Source organism: Panthera onca, chromosome B1, assembly GCF_046562875.1.
Source record: "Panthera onca isolate mPanOnc1 chromosome B1, mPanOnc1 haplotype 2, whole genome shotgun sequence".
Classification (NCBI taxonomy): Eukaryota; Metazoa; Chordata; class Mammalia; order Carnivora; family Felidae; genus Panthera; species Panthera onca.
In genome coordinates this window covers 11,903,607-11,912,096 of record NC_138342.1, presented here as the reverse complement: position 1 = coordinate 11,912,096, position 8,490 = coordinate 11,903,607, and the positions used below count along the sequence as shown (strand labels likewise).

Sequence of the window (8,490 nt, the reverse complement as noted above, 5' to 3'; positions counted from 1 at the left end):
GACTCAGGAAACCAAAGAGGCCTTTGCAAGAACCCCAGGAAGCTAGGAGCTTGAGCAGGATGGTGAGATGTGGTCAGGTTCCGGGTATATTTTGGAGGTCGAGCTAATGGGATCCTCTGTAGGCTGGATGTGGGGCCGAGAGAAGAGTGAGGGAGGGTAATTCAGGGGGAGTACCGGGCACTACGAAAGCATGAGGGAGTTCTGGGAGAGGACTGGAGAAGCAGAGGGTGAGGGAGGCCCCAGGGCAGGAATTAGTAAAGAAGAGCCGTGGAAATGTGGCCTCGGAGAGGACCGTCCCATTTAATCATCAGCCCCCTCGAGTCATAGTTCTTGTTCAAACGTTTAATCCCTTGAATCCCCAGAGCATATGGAACAGGAGCCAGAGCAAGCATGCGGATGCCCTACGGTCCAGTTCAGTCTGCACACAGGGCCACTGTCAAGTCCACTCTGAGTACTGGGAAGATGGGCTGCTACCCCAGCGTGAATGTCTGCCTCCCTCTGCTGGCCATCCTTGTATTTCGGTTTACACACTGGCTGTTGGGTGGATATTCTGGTACACAGTTACCTTGAACAGTTGTCATAGCTTTCATTTACATATTTGGGTTTGTTTTTTTTTTTAAGCTTTATTTATTTATTTATTTTGAGAGAGAGAGAGAGAGAGAGAGAGAGAGAGAGCCCCAGGCAGGCTCTGCACTGTCAGCACGGAAACGGATGAGGGGTTCTAACTCATGACCAGCGTGCGATCATGACCTGAGCCAAAATCAAGAGTCGGGTGCCCCTGCATCTAAGGGCATCTTAGGTAGAGTCGGGTTTATAAAGACTCTATTGTTGCCTTAAACTTCAAGATAATTGGAAAACCATAATGTCACCATCGTCGTTATCACCGCCACACCAGCAATCCGCTTTTGTCTCCGGCTTTTCCCCACATTTTCTCCTGCATTATCTCACGAGATCTCATATCCTCTCCATGAGGTAGGTAAGATGTCCATTTTACACAAGAAGATACTGAGGCTCAAAAAGGTGGGACTTTCTTCTCTGGGATTGAGGTAGAATGTTTTTCCATGAATCCGGTCTTCTTGTCACTGGAAAATGTGCCTCGTATGACAGGAAACCTTGGATAATTTGAAAACCATAGACAGACACCCACCATAACAGTGCTTTCTGTTTTATGTAATGTTTTCCTAATCTCCCTTGTGATAGGGACTATTTATTGCCTTCTAAAGCCACACCAGGCATAGCATCAACTGTAACAAGTACACCAGGCCATTTAATACCCTCCACCTCTCTGTGAAGTGGCTTCCATTACTAACCCCATTTTGCATGTCCACTCTCTGAAGCGTAGACAGGAATTGACTTGCCCACCGTGCCTGAGTGATTCACGAAATTCCAGAGCTGGGATTTGAACCCAGTTCCAGAGTCCACACTGTTTTCTTCCCACACCCCACCCTTGCCCTGGCTTTCTCTTCCTGTCTGGACATCCAAGCCTACAGCCATCTTGTCCTATGTAGAGCGAGACTCAGGGCATTTCTCTGTCTTTTCCCCTCTCAGGAGAGTGTTGCACTTTCTCCTTCCATTTCACCTTCAATTCAGAAAACTTCAAATGTTAATTACATGTGACCTTGCGCTGACTCATAGGACGGTTTAATTTTGGTGCCTACCTTGTGTTCTGAGACGTGTCATAGCGGTCAGGTAAGCAGGTATGTGGGTAGGTTCTGTCCTCACTTTACAGGTAAGGAATCTGAAGCTCAAAGAATTTCTGGCTGGGAAATCTCCCTTGACTAAGCATCAGAAGACTCATGTTTAAGATCTAGACTCTCTGTGTGACCTTGGACAGGTCTTTCTACCTCTCTGGGCCTCTAGTTTCTCATCCATAAGACAGCAATACTCATTCGAGTCACAGAGTGCTTCTGAGGACCAAATGCATGGAAAAGCTATTGACAATTGTAAAACACTACATGTTGACCTTTTCCACGAGCATTTATTGAGACCTTCCTTATCGACTCAAATATGATTAAGTATTAGGCTCTGGAGTCTTGCTTTCTGGATTCACATCCAAGCTCCACCGTTCATATTGGTGTCCTTGAGCACTTTATTAAATCTTTCTAAGCCTTGTTCCTCCCTTGTTTCCTTTTTAGAAGGAATCATGATAGCAGCCACTGCACAGAATCGTGGCAAAGATGAAGGGAGGTGGTAAGACTATCGAGAGCAGTCAGCACTGGGCTGTTCTTGCTGCTGTGGTTGTAATCATCATGATTTGGTTATTCTTCAAGGCACTGTGTTGGACGATACGAAAAGACACAATCCCTTGAGAGGTGGCTGGACAGGGACGGAGAAGAGAAGGGAGCTGATTCCTGAGAATGCACTGTCATTTCTTTACTCCGTGCTCTTAACTGCATTATTCATCAGGATATAGGAACAGGCAATCTTATGTTAACTGCTAAGTTTTCAAAGTTAACATTTCCATTTGCCATTAAGGAGGTTTCTAAGTCATCCAGAGAAGCCTTTTGGGGGAGTGTGCTGTCAGCAAGAGTCTTGCTCAAAGAGCTGCCAGATCTGGGAGAGTCACCTTTGAATGGGGGAATTTATGCTCCAGATAAGTGACCAGATTTGATCTGTGCCACACAGAAGGGCCCAGGAGACAGAGCAGGACCAGTGAAAAATTGTTCTTGTGAGCTCTAAGCCTGGTACCAATTTCTGGCTTCAATATTCATCTTTCCTAAATCTGTCTACTACCTGATGTATACACATATACATACATATAATATTATATCTAACATATATATACATATAATATTATATACAACAGCATATGCATGTGTATATATACATATAATATACATCAACAACAACAAACATATGTATTTGTTGTTATTGTTGTTTACTAAGCTACATTAAGTTGTTTTGTTCAGTTCTATTTTTTCTTTTTTATGGAAATGATGGACTTTAACCACCACTGAACTTTTCTGGATTTGGATAACAGTGGGAAATAGTAGGATATCAGAATTTGGAATAACATATTTTCTCTACTATAAGTGGCCAATAATTGTGAAATGTATCATCAATAACTAACAGCTTTTCAGAAAAGATTCCAAATTTAAGATACTCTGAACTTTTGAAATGTGAAATGAATAAGCTTCTTGAATTTGAAGAAATCGGTAAGAGCTTGCCTTTGTTTGGCATTTTTAACTTTCCAGAATATTCTTTTTTAAATTTAATTTAATTTAATCTAATTTAATTTTAGAAAGAGAGAAAGAGCATGCAAGGAAGAGGGGTAAAGGGAGAGAGAGAGACAGAGAGAGAGAGACAGAGAGAGAGACAGAGAGAGAGAATCTTAAGCAGGCTCCACGTTCAGCAGAGTCCAATGTGGAGCTCAATCCCATGACCCTGGGATTGAAATCAATCCTGACCTGAGCTGAAATCAAGAGTCAGACACTCAACCAACTGAGCCAACCAGGCACCCCTGCAGAATATTTTTATATCCAACTTCAATCCACTTGGGTCACACACTCAGCCAACACTTATCCTCTTCTTTTCCTGCCTTTGCTGAAAAATATGTTAGTCTTTAGCAAAGAAAAGACATTTAAGAAACAACGTACTCAGAAAACCTGACCACTGCCTTTCAAATCAGCCCCAATAGTTGCGGTAGATGCAGTATCCAGCCCCAGGATGGTGCCTTTAAGGACTCAGGAAAATGGAAAAGCCCAGATCCCTTTCTCCAGTTTGAAACTCAGCCTTGCTTTTCCTGACTTTCTTGAAAATCAGGTGACATCCTGGTTGTAATTCAAAAACTCAAAATGGTTTTCTACAAATGCATTTAAACATCAATAGTGTTTCTTAGAAGTCCCCCTGATGTGACACTGAATACATTAAAAACCCAAAGATAAACTACAGCCCCGTAACCAAACACGAGACACATTTATCAGCATAATGAGATGTTGGGCCTCCAGTAGGGTAATATCTCAAACCACCAAGGCTTAGAATTTTCTTCTAGTAAATACAGAAAAGGAGTCCTTGGGTTACAAATACCTGAGTCAAAAACACCTTATATATACAAGTCAGCCAGGTCTATATGGGTTCAGAGGACCCCTTCTCACTGAGTGGCAGACGATCAGCTGAGTCCCTGGGAATGAGCAGTGCCTGGATCCTGGAATCCAAGGCTCAGGCACTGTTTTCACCCAAGAACTGCACAATAGACCTGAAGGAGAGGTGCCTCTCCCTCTGTTGTATCCATGAGGAAACAAACTCAGGGAATGAAGCAGCGAGCTCAAAGTCATATGACTAGTTAATAGCAGAGTTGGGACTCTGACTCCAAGTGAGGATGACCAGGGGTCCCATTTGCCCGGGACTGAGGAGGTTCCCAAGATGAGGGACTTTCAGTGTCAGCATTGGGACAGTCCTGGGCAAACCAAGACAAATTGGTCACCCTCTATCCAAGTCCAGTGTTCTTTCTACTAAAAGAGGCTGCTGTTGAGGTGGCCTGGTCATCCAACCTGTGTTAACAATTTCAAAAGGCTAGTTAAAAACAGTCTTGGGTGCTCCCCGTGCTCAGCTAGTTCCGTTAGGTGGCCCACAGCCCTGTATCACTATTGGTGACCCTAAACCAGGTTATGACCTAGATTTATTTTGTATATCTAATCATTACACTGAGGATTTAGAAAAGGTACCTATTCCTAAAGAACTAATCATGTACAGAACAAAACAGCTTACGCTTGAAAATCTGTGAGGGCACTTGGGGTGGCTCAGTCGGGTAAGCCTCCAACTTCGGCTCAGGTCATGATCTCATAGTTCGTGGGTTCAAGCCCCACATCCAACTCTGTGCTGATAGCTCAGAGCCTGGAGGCTGCTTTGGATTCTGTGTCTCCCTCTCTCTCTGCCCTTCCCCTGTTTTCTCTCTCTCTCTTTCTCTCAAAAATAAATAAGTGAAAGAAAGAAAGAAAGAAAGAAAGAAAGAAAGAAAGAAAGAAAGAAACCTTAAAAAAAACCTCTGTGAAGATAAGAGGCTATCACAGGGCAGCCCAGCTGGGGTAACTGCAGGCCCTGGGGGTGGGGAGGGGAGGGGCGGGGACTGTAAATTCTCTACTGACTTCCTGGATTATAACAAAGCACTGAACAGAAATTGTAATAGATCCTTCCCCCGACTCCAGATTTTATGAGACTGAAGAGCTATTGTAATGACCATTCAATTGGAGCCGTAAAATAAATTTATGGAGATGATTTTGCAACTTTAACTGGAAAGAATGTCTTGGTCGCTATAGATAGAATTGGCATTGGCCAAACAATACAAATCTTGCTTCCCTTAGTCAAGCAGCTTAATCCAAAGATGGTCAGCGTTGCAAGTTTGCTGGTGAAAGCGCTCCCTTAAATCAGACTGTGTTGGATGGATATGAAATTCCGGATTCAGGTGTTGTAGGATGTGCCTTTGACTATAATTAATACATCACGGATTTAAATCATGTTTGTGTCCTTCGTAAAACTGGGAAAGGAAGATATCAAGCCTAAAATGAGAGCTCAAGTTGAGTGGTAGAGTTTGGGAACGTCTGGAGTCACATTGTCATCACCAGTAGTATGGTTAAATGGTCGTATTCTGTGGCCATCTGCGTAGTAGAGCTTTTTGCATGTACCTTCTGAGAATTTTATCTGTTTTGTATGGCAGAAATACAAGTGGCTGCTAACCTGAACTCACTTTTTTGCTCTGAGCGGATAGGCTATTATCAGTTCCCTTTGGATGGATTGTTGTTTCACTTATGAATGAAAACCTTTACCAACAAAACAAAATACTTCTGTAAGAGACATTTAAAGAGAAGATATATTATTTTATTAACTGCCCTGTTAATTTTATAGTCATGAATTCATGAAGTGACTGAACATTGTTAATTACTATATACTTTAAAAAGTAGGATGCCCTCAGTTTTCTTATCTGACAGTGTCTGAGAGGTATTATTAGAAACTAAATCATGTTTCCCGAAAATATTTTAGTAGCATTTCAGTGATATTAACTGAAATTTTCTCATTTGCTCAGATTATTTCCGGTGAGTCTTCTTCTATGGTTCCTTTACATATTAATTAGTATATTCCAAAAACCTTCACATATTTTGAAATTTTCAGTGCAGAATCTTTAAAGACTGCCTCTTTTTTTTTTTTTTTTTTTTAAACATTGTCCATTGAAAAACTACACGTTGAATGGCAAGGACAAAACTAGGTGAGATAAATATGACACCCAGGGAATTGTAAGGCCCTAAGAGTGACACCTCCCTAAAATTTGTGCCCTGAGTAACTCTTTTTAACTTTAATTTTAATTCACCCTCGTCCCGACTCTGCCAAATAGAACAGACATGGATAACACGCTTGATCTGGCTCTGAAGTGTCCTATTCATTTTTAAGTTTCTGACTGAAAATATACGTATGCATGCCCGATTTGGTAACATTGCATGAATTTAATGTCTTACTTGTGTCGACTCAAGAGGAACAACCCATCTTGATATCTACATTTTCAAACACTTTATCATTTCCATCTAATTCTACCAACTTGTCTTCTTCCATACATAATTGACTTGGATAAAATCTATTTCTATCAGCTATTTTTAATATTTCTTATGTTTATTTATTTTTGATTACAAGAGAAATAGAGCACGAGTGGGGGAGGGGCAGACAGAGAGGGAGACACAGAATCCGAAGCAGGCTCCCGGCTCTGAGCTGACAGCACAGAGCCCGACGCGGGCCTCGAACCCACAGACTGCGAGATCATGACCTGAGCTGAAGTCAGCCGCTCAAGCAAGTGAGCCACCCAGGCTCCTCTCTATCAGCTATTTTTTAAAACATATTGACATTTCAATACAATTCTAAGATTAGACTCTATTTTAAACCATGAAGACCGAAGGCCTGTCTACCTCAATATGTTTGAAGAATGTATCTCCCAATTTCTAGAAAAAACACAGTTATATTGATTTCCTTCTGATAATTTCAAACCCGTGGGTGAAGCCTTTGGAGGGACACACAGAAGAATACTTCTGGCTTCACAGTTCCAAGGACTGCACCTGGCTTTCAGGGATCAGAACAGTGGAGTGCCAGAAACCTTAGAACTGAGCGGAGAGTCTTTCTCCTGAGTTCTCAGATGAGCAAAGTGTACATAAATGGACAATAAGAGTCATGATCACAGGCATCTGTTGCACATTTACTATGTGCTAAGGAGTAAATGGTGCAATGAGCCAGAGCCAACCAGCTGTCTCTCCAAAACCCACTTTTAACCGTCCTCTAAAGGAATAGCATTTTTATGGCTGGATAGAATAAAGCCTTCATTTTCTGGCCTTCTCTCCTGCTGGGTGAAGGCACATGAGTAAGTTCTGGCCAATGGGGTGTTATCAGAAGTGCCTTATGGCAGTTTTCTGAAAACTTACCCAAGAGACAGTGTGATACAGAGAAAGACGGATACCATATGTTTTCACTCTTATGTGGATCCTGAGAAACTTAACAGAAACCCATGGGGGAGGGGAAGGAAGAAAAAAAAAAAAGAGGTTAGAGTGGGAGAGAGCCAAAGCATAAGAGACTCTTAAAAACTGAGAACAAACTGAAGGTTGATGGGGGGTGGGAGGGAAGGGAGGGTGGGTGATGTGTATGGAAGAGGGCATTTTTGGGGATGAGCACTGGGTGTTGTATGGAAACCAATTTGACAATAAATTTCATAAAAAATAATAATAATAAATAAATAAAAAACTGAGAACAAACTGAGGGTTGATGGGGGGTGGGAGGCAGGGGAGGGTGGGTGATGGGTATTGAGGAGGACACCTGTTGGGATGAGCACTGGGTATTGTATGGAAACCAATTTGACAATAAATTTCATATTTAAAAAAATTTAAAAAAATACTGGCTTCAAAGCTTCAAAGGAGAAGCTGACTATCTTGTTCAAAAAAAGAGACAGTGTGAATTTACTCTTTGGCTCTTTGTCATCCTTTTTCCTCCCTCCTACTGCACAGAGCAAGATTTTGATGACTGGGATCCATCTTGGACCATGAAACCAAGAGGATGCATCATAGTGACGAGGGAGGAGGTCAGGTCTCCGAGGACCATCTGAGCAGAGCCATATTAACAGCTGCAGACCTTCTCCTTTGGGCTCTTACATGAGAGACAAATAAACACCTATCAGATTTAACCCACTGTTATTATGGGGTTTCTGTCACTTGAGGATAAATCTAATTTTTACTGATTTTCAACCTTACTAAAATCCATCAAGCTAAGTTATTATTATTTTACAGACCAGGAAACTAAAGCTCAATAAGCTTAAGACAGTGGGAGAAAGAGCTGGAATCTTCACAGTCCTGGAGCCTGGGATTGGTGAAGACTCCATGCTATCCCCTGGGACCACTTCTGTTCTCACTCTCACCCTCTTTCAAACGGGGGCTCCATGTGAGAATAAGCTCTAAAAAAATAAAATAACAACAACAATAACAAAAGAGCTATTTATTGAATCCATGTGACTAGCCAGGCATTCTTCAT

At 42.0% G+C, this 8,490-nt stretch overlaps 1 pseudogene; it reads left to right on the top strand.

Moving 5' to 3' along the window:
* The first annotated feature begins 390 nt into the window (after positions 1–390).
* Positions 391–6,584, top strand: LOC132693141 (hypoxanthine-guanine phosphoribosyltransferase pseudogene; annotated as a pseudogene).
* Positions 6,585–8,490: the final 1,906 nt, after the last annotated feature.